The following is a 13,182-nucleotide window of genomic DNA, read 5'->3' as shown; positions in this document are numbered from 1 at the left end:
CAGTGCTGCAGGTAGCTCAGCAAGCACACAGACACCCCATGGACACTGTGCCAGCTGCCAGCCCTGGGTTATTCACCAGGATGATCCCAGGATTGTTTGAGCTCCATGCCAGAACAGACCTGAGCATGTGCCCTGCAGTGAGAGAGAGCAAACACTGCCACCCTCCATGAGGAACATCCCCCAGGAACCACGACCTGTGGTGGTGATGCCATCAGTCAGCCAAGCACACATCCTGCCACTGGCAAAGCAAAGCCTGCAGGTTACATTCCTCCTTTTGCCAGCTGTAGTCTTGCTGATGCTCCCCTGCCAGGGATGTCATTGGGCCCCAAATCTCTGCTGTGCGCCCCGAGTCCCCCCTGACCCAGCCCTGGCAGGTACTCCTTGCTGTGGGCTCTGCACCACCATAACCAGGCTTTTGGAGATTGCAGTTATCTGTCTTTAAATCACACTTCCAATCCCCAAGCTGCTTTTAAGCCAGACCCTTGGTCTTTCCCTCTGCTCTCATGCCAGTGGAAACCACAGGAAAGGCAGATCTGTTTGTTCTGAAGCAATTTTTAATGCCCTGTAGCTTAGAAGCTCAAGCATTACAATTCATTCCGGCTCCTTTCTGCTCCTCAGAGAATATTAGATCCTTCTTTTGATACTTCCTCACTCTTTGTAGATGGTACCCTAGTTTTAATTTTCAGGGCTTCCAGATTGTTTTTAACAGTGCTGAGCTTTCAAGTTGCTTCCTTCAAACTTTCTCCAGCCATGCCTTCTCAGAGCCTAAATAGCTTTGATTATTCCCAGATGTTTTTGGTTTGTTAACCCCAGAATAGTATTGTGCAACAGCTTGGAAAGAAGACTGGCAGCAGGGGTCCTGGGTTCTCTTTCTTTGTTCACCAAATCACTTCCCAAGCAGGACATCTATGGCATTTCACCTACAGAAGGAATGTCATTAGCTGCAACAGGACTGAAGGTGGCTGAAATCCTCCTGCTGATAAAGATAACCCCCTGAAGGCATGGCTCATTTTCTTCACCCAGTTTCCTTATCCTCTGTGCTGAGATTTCCAAGCAGGATGACATGTTGGGCACAATGGGAAATTGCTCATCTCCAGACCAGGCTGGGCTCAGGCTGTGGCCACCCCTCCTCACCAGCCACCGGCTCTGCTCTGCTGGGGCCAAGTTTTCCTTGGCCTGGGAGGGAGCGTGCGTATGTCCTGACAGGCCAGAGAGTGGGGAGTGAGGAGTTTTACACAACTGGCTGTGCTCCTAACAAACCTCTGCAGCCCTCCTGACCCCAGCAACCCTACCACTCCCATGTTTGAGCCATTGCATTGCTAAACACTCATAAAAAACATCCCCATTCCCACTAAAAGGGAGCCAGAGTGTATCCGATCTGGCAGGAGATTCTTCTCAACCATCCATAAATCTTCCCAAGGTCACCCCAAATTTCCCATATTTTCTGGTGCCTCCACCCACTCTGCTGGATCCTTGCACTTCCCTTTCTCAGCCCCGTGCTCAGCTTGGTGAAGCCCAAGGTTCCTGGGACGGATGTGAATACATCCCTTGGCATCTGCATCCCATATGCTGAGGACCACACCTAGGCAGGGCAAGGAGGAACAAAAGAAAGAGGAAAACAAGAAGGGAAAAAGAATAAAAGCGTCAAGAGAGAATATTTTTTTAGCTGAGGGACAAACCAACCTATCCTGGCATGTCCCCATGACAGTGGTGTGGTACCCAGCCTTGCCACCTTGTACCAGCTGCAGCTGGGAAAGCAGGTGAGGAACAAACCGCCACTATTCAGCCCTTGGACAGCCAAAATGACCTGCTGTAGGAAGACCCTGCCCCAAGGAAGACACCCATGCCTCTGCCTGGGACACTGAGTGTCTCAAAAACCCATCCCCATGCCAGCTGGGCACAGCTTGTGCTGAGCAGATGTGCCTCAGGCCAGCCCCGTGTGAGCTGCTGGGACCAGGGCTGCACCCAGAGCTGCTCAGGAGAGCAGGGAGGAGGCAGAGGGAGGAGGATCAGCAAGACAAGCTGTGAGTGAAGAGTGTCAGTGCTTGGAAAGCGCAACCAATTTGCTTTTAGTACAGTTCATGCCTCTCCAACAGTGCCTAGAATAACAAATTCCTTCCACCCTCCAAGCCTGAATGCTGGAGGAAGCTGCTGAGAAACTTAATTGATTAGCTGGATGCGTGCACAGAAAAAAATTGCTCAGCATCAAGGAAATCACTGTCTTGACAGTTAATGCAGATGCTGGTGGAAGATTAGAAAGACCAGCTGCAGCTTTTTATCACAAAACCCCTTCTTTTAGTCTGGGAACAAGGCAAGATGTGTTTTGATGGGACGACCATTTTGCAGTGGCGCTGAGGGGCTGGAGCACCAGGGCTGTGCCCCACACTGCACCCACCCAGGGCTCACTGGCCCCATTACCAGTCCTGGCAGCTTCAGCTGCTGGAGGGCAAGGAGACAAGTTTTGGGCTCCTCTCACCCCCCACTCTCCAGCCCCCGAGGTTCTATCAACCCTGGCAGCCTCTGAGCAGCAGGAAGAGATGCCCTGAGAGCAATTTCAGCATCCAGGATGCAGAGGACAGAGCTGAGCACGCTGGAGGAGCTGAGTTTCCAGATGCCTCACAGCATCCTCTCTAGCCCTTGCAGAACATCTCCCCATCCCAGTCCCTGCCTAGGCTTTCTGCTTTGCTCTCAGCATCTCCAGCTCTGCCCTGTCTGCCACAAGGTCACCACACAGGATTGCTTTCTCCGTTTGGCAAAAGAAAACAGGAAGGCAAAGGCCTGCAGGGGCTGTGAACTTGCCTGTCATGTTCTCTGACAATACCAAAACCTTTTGCTGCTTGTGTTTTTCCCAAAATGTCGCTGCTTGTCACACCCCTTGTTTAAACCTCTGATCTTGAAAGCTTTCCTGAGCCCTCAGCAAAACAAATGGAGAGAGCATGGTCTGTTCTCCACAGGGATCAGACACCACCTCAAAAGCAATGAGACTGACAGTGTCAAAGCTTCCCAGAGCAGCAACAGGCAGAGCCAAGCATGCATGCCGGTGCTCCAGGGCTGCCAGAGGTGGGAGGAAGCAGCCTGCTAACCCCAGCTTCCTCCTCTCCCTCAGGCTACTCAGCTCCTGAGGTATTTGGCTCGGGGAAGGATGAAAGGGGAATGAAAGGGCTCAGCCCTCCTGTTTGCTCTCTGCTGAGCAGAGCTGCTCTCCTGTCCCCCTGTTTCCCCTGTTGCTGCTATTTGACCTGAGCAGCCCAGAGGCATCTTAGTCACGGTGCATTCCTAGCACAGCATCGGTTTTCTGGAGCAAAACGGGAGGAACAGCTGCCAAGAAACAAATCTTCCCCTGACGCCTGCCACTTTTCATGGGTGGAACAAAACTTCTTGAAACCCCAGGGGAAAAACCCACCAGATCTCAGCCACAGCAAACCTCATCCCACTCCAGCCCATCCCCTCCAGGGATTTTGCAGCATGAGGGGGCTCAGACAGAGACTAATAACATTGTGATTACATCCATACGGCACCACTTTGAGAACTTTGAGTCAAAGAGGAGGTGAAGAGAGATCTGATCTTTAGCTGAAAGCAGTGCTGTGGGGAGCAATGCACTCTGGCTGAACCCCCAGCATTCAAATCCAGCTGTGTCCAGTGTCTCCTACCTGTCCAGGCCTGTTGTCACTCTTGTAACCCAGGCAGGATAGAGGCAGGTAGGTGGTGCTGATATGGAGCACATGAAGTTCACACCTGGCTTGCTGTGAAAGAGTTTTTGAGGCTTGTCAGGGCTAAGAGAAGTTTGTCCCCAAGTGCTGTGAGGAAATCTGGTGCAATCAGGGTCAGACTGGCGAGGAGGGAAGCACACAAGGGGTTGCATGGGCTGAGTGTGGATTGCATGGGGAGGTATCTGCGTCCATGGGATTTCTGTGTGCTCAAACAGCAGAGCTCCCAGATGAACATAACCCTTTCCCCATGAAGGTCAGTGTCTCTCCCAGGTATTAACCAGATGTGAGATGGAGCCTGCAATAGTCTCCCTGCCATGCTCACCGATTTCTTCATAGATTGCTGTGGTTTGGCAGGGTTGGGAGCAGGGTGATGGTTAGAGATAGCCAGAAGAAAATTGAGAAATGTTTCTGAAGGCCTGGAACCTGCTGAGACACACAAGCAGCCTCAAAGCACATGGCTTCTTGCCTCTTTGAGCTGAAGGAACAACACTTGCTCTGTGTTCACTCACATGTTGAATGTGATAGATGGAATAAGGACAGAAATATTGGCAAGCCAGCTTCTTGGAGGGCTTATGCCAGCTGACACCTGCTCCTTGCTGATAACAGAGTTCCACCGTCAGTCATGGTGCAGAAGGCAGCCTTCAGACAATATGAAGGCAATATGTTTTTCTTGTTCACCCTGATTGAGACTGAGGCTTATCTTGAAATCATCCACTGCAGTTAGTGCTCAGCAGTCTCAGTCTGACAGAAATGGGTCTGATGGAGGTTCAGCTTCACCTTCTCAGCGATGATTTTAGCAGGATATGCAGGAACAGGCTCTGTCAGCAACACCTCTGGTTCACTCAAGTCAGGGCAGTTTCTCTGACCATGAGGATTTTTAGGCATGAAGCAGGTAGAGTTCACAGCTAGGACAGGTGCAGTGCTGATCTGCTAAAGCCTAAGGCAGCAACACCAGGTTAGCCCCACTTAAGATGCATTAAGTTTTTCTGTGAAGGTAACATGAAGTTCACATTGCAACACGCATCACCTCCCTGCTCACTGAGATTCCCAGGAGATTGCCAGGAGTGCTTCAGAGAGACTGGAGCTGCTGACTGCAGGCAAGTCAAGACAGTGCTTTAGCTTGAAAGCTGGAGATGACAGAGAAGCCCAATCCTTGAAAAATCAAGAATTCCTTTGTGATCCAGGCTTTCAGGCCAGGTTTACACAACGAGCCAGTTCCAGCAAGCCTAGACTGCAGCTTCTCTTTCTGTTTCTTGGCTAGCCCAGGCCGTTCTGCTACAACAACACAAGCAAAGTCCACTGTCACAAACACCATCTGCTGAAGAGGAGGAAGGTTTCACACTGTGTCAGTCTCTTTTATCTCAGTGTAGGCTCTGCACAGGAGCTGGCTGAAGTTAGAAAAGCAAAGGAGACCCCAGCAACAGCTTTTCCTGGTGCTGTCTGTGGGCAGTTACTGATTTGAGTAGAAGAGGACTCCAGGGAGGCAGGACAGCACACAAGCAGCTGGTCCATCACATCACTCTTCAGGCTTTGGTTGAAAATAGCACCAGAGTTTTCCCCCCCAAACTACATGAAGTCCCAGGCAACAGGAGCAGCCCTGCTCAAGGGCTAAGCCAGCACAGCTGAGCTCAGTCTTTCTGGTTTGGATCAGGTCACTCCAGAAACAGATGCAGCAAGAGCCAGGCTGGGACTGGCTGTATGAGGAACCATCATTTACATCCTCCTCTCATATCTACAGAGGAACAGCCACCCACACCTCAGCAGCAGCAAGGCTTTTTTAGCCTCCCAACAGGTACTTGAGCTTCTCTGGAAGCAGCATCTTCAGATCACAGCCCAGCACCATTGTCAGAATGAGCAGCTGAGGCAGGAGTGTCATCCTAGAGGCTGTAGAGCAAATACAGGAGAGCAGAGCACATTTCTGTAGCTCTACAGGTTGCACACACTGGACAAAGCAACTCAGAGCAGAGAGCAGCCCCCCAGCCCTGGGTGCTGAGGGGATCTACACCCACAGCTGGGCATGGGGCTGAGCAGGACTGGGCCATAAGGACACCAGGGCAACACAAGGCTGACCAGGAGCACAAAGTCCTTCCCTGGTTGGACAGGAGCAGAGCAGGTAGGACTGGGCAGAAGCAAGCCCTGACTGGGTGCTGGGGACAAGCTGAGACCTCAGGCAAGTTGGTGGGGAGTACACTCCTCCTCTGCTCCCCAGAGACCTGTTTCTCACATGTCTTCCTCATGGATGAACCTTCTTTTTCCCAGTCCAAAGTGTTCCTCATGCTGAGCCCTCCTTTCCCTGAGAGCCCACTCAGATGATGGTCCTGCTCCAGGACCAACACTCCAGGGTTTGGGATCTGGGACCCAGGGCATCAGATCTGCAGGGAGGCTGCAGAGCAGCCCACAATGCCCAGTGCTTCAGATCAATTCCCTCTCAGCCTGGAGCCAAACCAGGATGCAGCTCCAGCTCTTCAACAGCAAAAAGCTGAATTAGTTGAAGTCATGGTGCCAGCTGTGTATTTAAACAGGAATTACATAGGGATTCTGCTGTGGTAATGCAGCAGGTGCTGGCAGTGCTGCTAAGACACAGGAGGAAGGAAGGGCAGTGGGCTGGACCTGGGAGACGTCAGGGAACAGGGGGGCTTCTGATTCCTGCCCTGTTCAGATGTGGGAAAGGTATCCCAGCAGTCAGCCAGCCCATAGCACCTTGCTGCTTTGAGCTCCCTGGCTCCTGCTGAGCTTTGGCCACCATAAATCTTCAGTCTGGGAAAGCAAAACATCACTGGGAGTGAGTACTCACCGCCACTGACTCCTGGCTGAGGTGCCCTGGCCATGAACTGGGATCCTTTGGCATGAGGCCCTGACCAAACACAGCCATCAAAGGTGGTGCCCATGCCAAACTGCAGCCTCTGGAAAGAAGATATTTGAGAAGTGATTGTGAATTTGCAGTCTCCCAAAGCGGGCTAGCAGCTGGATCTTCTGGATGAATAAAATCCTGCCAAAAATTAAGATCTGCTTCTGCAAAGCTGAAACAGCAAACTTGTTTGTCTTTCCTCCTTCCCCTCACAACCACGTTGTTTTAAACATTTACAGAGACCTTTAGACTGTTTAAATAATGATTGGGGTGGAAGGGGGTTGTTTCCAGGTTTTTTTGCCAGCTGCTCCGAGTTAGCAGCACTTCACATGCAACTTCTGGAAAACCAGGTGCTGTGGTTTGTGACAGTGCCACCCACTCTGCCCTGGCTCCCCCTGCCTCACCTGGCCTGCCCCACAGCTGCTCCAGCAGAAGGGACCCCCGTGACCCCCCTAAACCAGAAGAAGGGGTTACCCTGAGACCTGCTGCAGCAGTTCCTTCCTCTGCAGTGTGCTGTGGGATAAAGGGGGTGCACGTCCAGCTCCCCACACACCCCCCAAGCCCCCAGCAGCGCTTCCCAGGCAGCCACGGTGGGGCTGACCTTGGGAGGAGAGGTGGAGGAGGCTGCCGGAGCAGCTGAGCGCTCCCATCGCCGAGCACTGGCGCTACGGCAGATTAGCGTCTCCCGCGGAGCGTGCTCGCCCGCCCACCTCCTTCAGCAGCGAGGAGATGACAGCTGAGCACTCGAGAAGTGCAGGGGGAGACGGCTAAAGACACACCGACCTTGCAGCAACAGCACCGCGGCAGTGTGGTGGCAGCTCGATCGGAGAGAAAGGCATGTGAGCCTCTCTCCCCTGTAGGCAGGGCTCCAGGAATCTGGGGGCTGTGCTGGGCTGGCTGAGCTTTATTTGCAACCTGTGGGGAAAGGGAGTGAGGGAGGCTGTCCAGGAGAGCTGGAGGCTTTCTGCAGGATGTTTGGATTGAGTGAAAGGACAGAGAAGTGAGTATGAGACACGCTGTGGAAGCAGGATGTGGGATAGAGAAAGTGTTTATACAGGCAAACTCAGGCTAATCCATGGGAGGGTTTAGAGACCATAAAAGCCATCTGCAAGTGGATGGATCACATTCTGGAGGAAAGCAATGGTTTAAAACAACACTACCCTCTTTGATCTACTCTGAAGGAATCGCACTTGTGAGCCTGGAGACAGGGCTAGGATAAGTAGATCCATGAGTTCTGCCCTTACAGTGAGGGTTGACAGCGAAGGCCATTTATGGTCTCTGCCTGCACAGGAACTTGGGGCCACCAAACCACCAGGAGCCAGACACGGAGCAAACAAAAGGAAGCTGCTCCCTCTCCTCCCCACAGGAGGGAATGGTTGCTACAGATCCACTGAGCAAGTTCATGGAAAACAAAGTTAGTGAAATCCTGTTCCAGAGCAGACTCTTCAACAGGGGCAGTGAGCTGACCTCCAGCTCTCAGAACCTTCACCCCTCAAGTGGCTGGTGGCTGCAAAGGTGCTGGGAGATGTACTGTGAGAAATCACTGCTCCTGCATTCTCTAGGCATTCATTTTGGACATCTCTTGGAAAAATGACATGAGTCTGGGTGGCCCTTGGTCTGATGCCCTGCAGCAGGGCTCCTTCAAGCCCTGTCACTGGGAAACTGTTCTCAAGAAACCTTTTTACAGGCAGCAGGAGGAATAACCACTGTCCTTTAACCAGCTGTCCTCTGTCATCTTGAAAAGCCTCAGTTTACCTTCAGACTTGGTCAAATTAGGCATTTGGCCTGCTTTCCCTGCTCAAGGGCAAGAAAAATTAACCAAAAGGTCCAAAATAATGTGACCTTTCATCATTTAAATGTGTTTTTTCCCATTAAGCAATGAAAGCAGCAGAGATGCTATTCTCAAAAGTACCTCAAAACAATTATCTCCTTCCTCTGGAATAAATGGTGGGAAGCAAGAGGTGAGCTGGAGATATGGCATTTACAATTCTCCATTTTCCATCTGCAGCAGGAAGAAATGTTGATTTGCATTGTGCTCTGACACAACTGTTTGACCTCAGTGCAGCTTATGCTAATTACTTGCAAGAAAATGTTGTTTGCTCCGTGTGTGCCCAGCATATTTCTGGTATCTGAGCCTGATAGATGAAATATTGCTTACAGCACAGTGCAGATGGGGAGGCCTGAACCAAAGGCCAAGTAATCCAAGCAAACAGAAACACTGATAAAAGAGGGCCTCAGAAGTTTCCCATTAATATTACCTGGGCATTTTTATACCAACTCACTCCCTTTCTGCTTACTAAGCAGTAAGTGCTCAGGCTGACACAGAAAATAGAGAGAGGATCCATCTCTGTGCCCAAAGCAAGGACAACTCTCCTTTCCTTACTCCTCTAACTTGCCTAAACTCTCCTGATCTCAGTAGCTTTACAATGTTAAAGTTTTCCTGCTACCTTTGGGAGCATTTGTGTAGCTGTACACATCTCCTATCTCCAGGTATGCTCAGAGGGTGCATATTTCAATTAAACATGCTCATCCATGAAGAAGCTGATTCCTGCTGCTACTTTTCAACAAATGCATCAGTGTGGCCCCAGGATTTATCTGTGCATGCACTGCTATTGGAACATTTTGTGTGTGTTCTCTGCTCTGGTTGCTCCTCCGAGGAGCTGGGAACAGAATCTGTCTGGCTCCCACTTTGCCTGGCTGGGACACAGACCTGAAGGATCAAAAGTGTTGATCAGCTTGTCTCCATCTCACTGACACAATCTCCTCAAGACCCATTCTGTGTTGCACTCAAAGCACAGTACCTTGAGATTGGCTTTATTGCACTATGCCCAAAACTCAGGTGAGAAACAGGGGGAGGAGCAGGAGGAGCAGCTGAGTGGCCAGAGCTGCAATTTCTTCTGCACCATCAGGAGAATGGGGAACATTTTCTCTTCTCAACCTGCAGAATCCATCCCAGAGAAGCCATCCCTTGTTTGCACAGATATTCTGTAAGCATAACGCTCTTGTTATTCAGTGCACAGGCCTCCAGTTACAGCAGAGCCTTCCTGAGCCTGCTGAAGTTCTACATAAGCACACGAGACATGCTGAGAAATGGGCTTAGGTTTAAACGTGTATTTAATATTAAATGAAGGCTTAAGAGCTTTGCTGCCAGGAGCAGGGAAGGATGTTTTGTTTGCCGTGTGCCTTGTCCTGTGTGGGAAGATGTTGCTTGTCTGCTGCTGAGCTCCAAAGAACCTTTCTGCCATTTCAGGGGGCTGATTTGAAGCAACTGACACCAGGATTTAGGACCTTGTGGCAGGCTTTTTTTTTTTTTTTAATGGTACAGATCTTTTCTCTTGGAAATCTGGCACCCGAAATACCAGCAAGCAATCTCCAGCCTCACCCAAAGGGACTGTTTTTTGTTGGGCACCCAGCATTTCTGACAGAAACAAGCATCAATCCCTGCACCTCAGCATCTCCTCGTGCTCTGTGCACTGCAGCCTGGCAGGGGGCTGGGGTCTGCCTTTAATGGCTTCAAACACCCTGGCCATATGTCAAAGATAACCACAGCAAAGCGTCTCTGAAGCCCCAGATGTTTTGTTTCTCCAGGCTTTGTGGAGCCCTGTCTGCAGGGTGGGACCAGGGCAGGCAGAGGGGAAATCAGGAGGAAATCAAATTACTGTCAATAAGCATGGAGAGTTTCTCCCTCGAGGGATTTACAGGCAGCTAAGAGAAGAAATGGGTGGAAAACTGAGAGATGACCTTGTCCTTCAATCTGAGCATGGGATCAAAGCCCAGCCAAAGATGGAGTGGCTCTGTCATTGATTTCCATTTGTTTTTCCATCCTTCCCTCCTCTGTCAGATACTGATCTCATATGATTTATGGGAGGAAGCAATCCCCTCCAAATGCTCTGCAGGGGAATTGAGAGCAGCCCCCAAAAGTTCCTGTGTAGAAGATCCATGTGTCTTTTTCATACCTTTCCTTACCTTTCAACATTTCAGAGACTGGAGCAAGAAAATACCATAACTGATGGGGATTGGCCACAGGAAATCTATCCAAATTATGTCCAAACTGCTCTTGGGAGCAGCCGTGCAGCTGCCTGAGGAGGGACAGTGTGTTCAAACACAACCCTCAGACCAGTAACTTCCTCCACATCTCGGAAGGTTCTCAGAGCCTCAGAAAAGCCACCACATCCTGGTGACCTCGGGGAGGCTCTGCCTTATCCTGCAGCTCCCGGTGAAGGTTCCATGCCGGAGATCTGTGGGTCATGGTCGCCCTCTAAAGGGAAGAGCTGAGAAAATTCGATTAATTCCCACCCAGGCAAAGCTGCAGAGAATTAGGAAAGCGTGGGCATGAGCGAGGCAATGGCTATCCCTCTTCACTCAGAGTCTTTGTTCTGACTCCAAGATATCCTTGGAAACATTATCCGTGCACTGCAAACATGAATTATTGCATCCAATCGACTGCACACTTAGCTCATGCTGTTCTCCTGAGTTTTAATTGTTGAGTCCATTCATTATTTGGTACCTGGCAGAGCTTATCCTTTTATAGGCACACATGGGCTCTGTGGGCTGAGCAGCTTCCACCCAAAAATCAAGATAGTGGCAAATCCCTCAGCACATCCAAGGTACATTTTCTCTCCTTCTGGGATCTGAACTCTGCTTAAGGGGGATTTTAGTTGTTTTATTTTTTAAAACTTGCCTCCCTTGGGGCCTTGAAGGGCTAATTCTAGTTGAATTAGATGGGTTATATTTGCTTATTTAGGAAGCTGAAAGCAGACAGGCAGATTGCCAGCCAAATCTTCATGGAGCAAAGGCTGCTTAAACAAAGGCTGTGTTAATTACTGCTGCTCCCTACCATCATCTGCCTTCCTTCCAGGCCAAACACTCAATCCACAGGCTCCTGTGGGCCAGGGAGACTCCTGTGTGCTCATGTCAGAGCCCAGGACTCTCTGCAGGCTGCTCTTCCCAGCCAGGACAGCATTTGGGGTTTCATTTTTTGGGGGCATGGAGGGCTGGGGAACACCACAGCCAGCTGCTGGTGTTGGGATCAGCTTATTTATTTATAACAGCACGATGGTATCTCCCTACAGCTTTCTTGCAATTTATTTTTTTTAAGCCTCCTGCAACCTGTTGACCGTTGCCACATTTCACTCCACAGAGAAAAGCAAAGCACAATTCTTCTCAAGGATTTCTGAGATTCCCATTCTCTGAACCCCAGAGAAAGGGAAAACACAATTCTTATCCCTTGCTGTGCCTGTGTTGTGCCAAAGTAGAATGCAACATGGAGATTGTTTATCCAAAGTGAGGATGTTTTGTTTCCTTGGCCTATCAGGGCCAGGAGCGTGTGTTTGTGGGGGTTGTTAGGTGACAGTCACGAGATCCAGTGCAGTGTGAGCAGGTGTGTGCTTGGCAGATTTAGTTTAGATGAAATATATAGAATATAGTATAATGAAGTAATTAATTTGCTTTCTGATGTCAATAGAATCAGATGTATCATTCTCGCCCCTTCGTTGGAGTCACCTTTGATTTACAATAGTTGTCTTTTTGAAAGAAACTTTAAGGAACAGCATGGGCCATTCTGGAGGGCAAAGGCAATGTGGGAATTTGGGGTGAGCACACCTCTGATCCAAACAGCCCAGGGGACCAGGAATCCTGCACTTCCCAGACATTCCAGGGGTGGCACTGGGGATGGCATCTGTGCTCAGACTTGGCTGCTTTCAGGTTCTGGTTTGTTGTCTCTCCATTCCCATTCACTCGAGCTCTTTACCACAAGGATGGATAAGCCTTTGGGGCAAGAATGTAGATGTTAGCAGTTTTTATGTTTCTTCTCCTTGGTTCTGTTTGCACTTTGTTAATGTTCACACAGACTTCATATACGAGCTAAATACAATAATCCATAGTTTCATATATAAGTTATAATTTCATTTATAATTTCATGCATAAGCTAAATAGGATCCTGTGGATTTCATGTTGGGTTTAACAGCAAAGGACAATCGAAGCACATCTGGAATCATTGCACATCATTGCACATTCAATAGTGGCCCCTCTCCCCGCCATGGTGGACGGAGAGAGCAAGGCCGGGGGCTCTGGGCCCGACGGGCTCCGGCCCTGCCGTGACGAGGCTGCGCCAGTTTCATATATAAGTTATAATTTCATTTATAGTTTCATACATAAGCTAAATAGGATCCTGTGGATTTCACATCAGGTCTTAACAGCAAAGGACAATCGAAGCACATCTTGGAATCATTGCACATTCGAAGTGTGGCACATCCATTTACTAACTAATCTCTGAGTAATCCCCCATTTCCTCCTAATTAGCCCCTTCCTCCATGAGCTAATGCATGTTCAGCCTTTTGAAGCATTTGGCCGACTAAGAACAATTATACGTGTCTCCCTAATGAACAGGAGACATGACGAATTAATAAATAATTAGTAAATACCATTAAGGAGTGGGATGAGGGGGGCAGGAGCGCGCTTTACTCCTGAGGGACGGGACTACATTTCCCGTCAGCCCCCGCGCACCGCAGGGGCCCGGACTACAATTCCCATGCGCCCTCACGGCACAGGACTACAGTTCCCATGAGCCCCCGCGGCCGCCCTTCTCCCCGCGGTTTCTGGGCCAGCATGGCGGAGGCGGTGCGG

The sequence above is a fragment of the Geospiza fortis genome, unplaced genomic scaffold, assembly GCF_000277835.1.
Source record: "Geospiza fortis unplaced genomic scaffold, GeoFor_1.0 scaffold244, whole genome shotgun sequence".
Classification (NCBI taxonomy): domain Eukaryota; kingdom Metazoa; phylum Chordata; class Aves; order Passeriformes; family Thraupidae; genus Geospiza; species Geospiza fortis.
Note: the sequence above shows the minus strand (reverse complement) of the source record.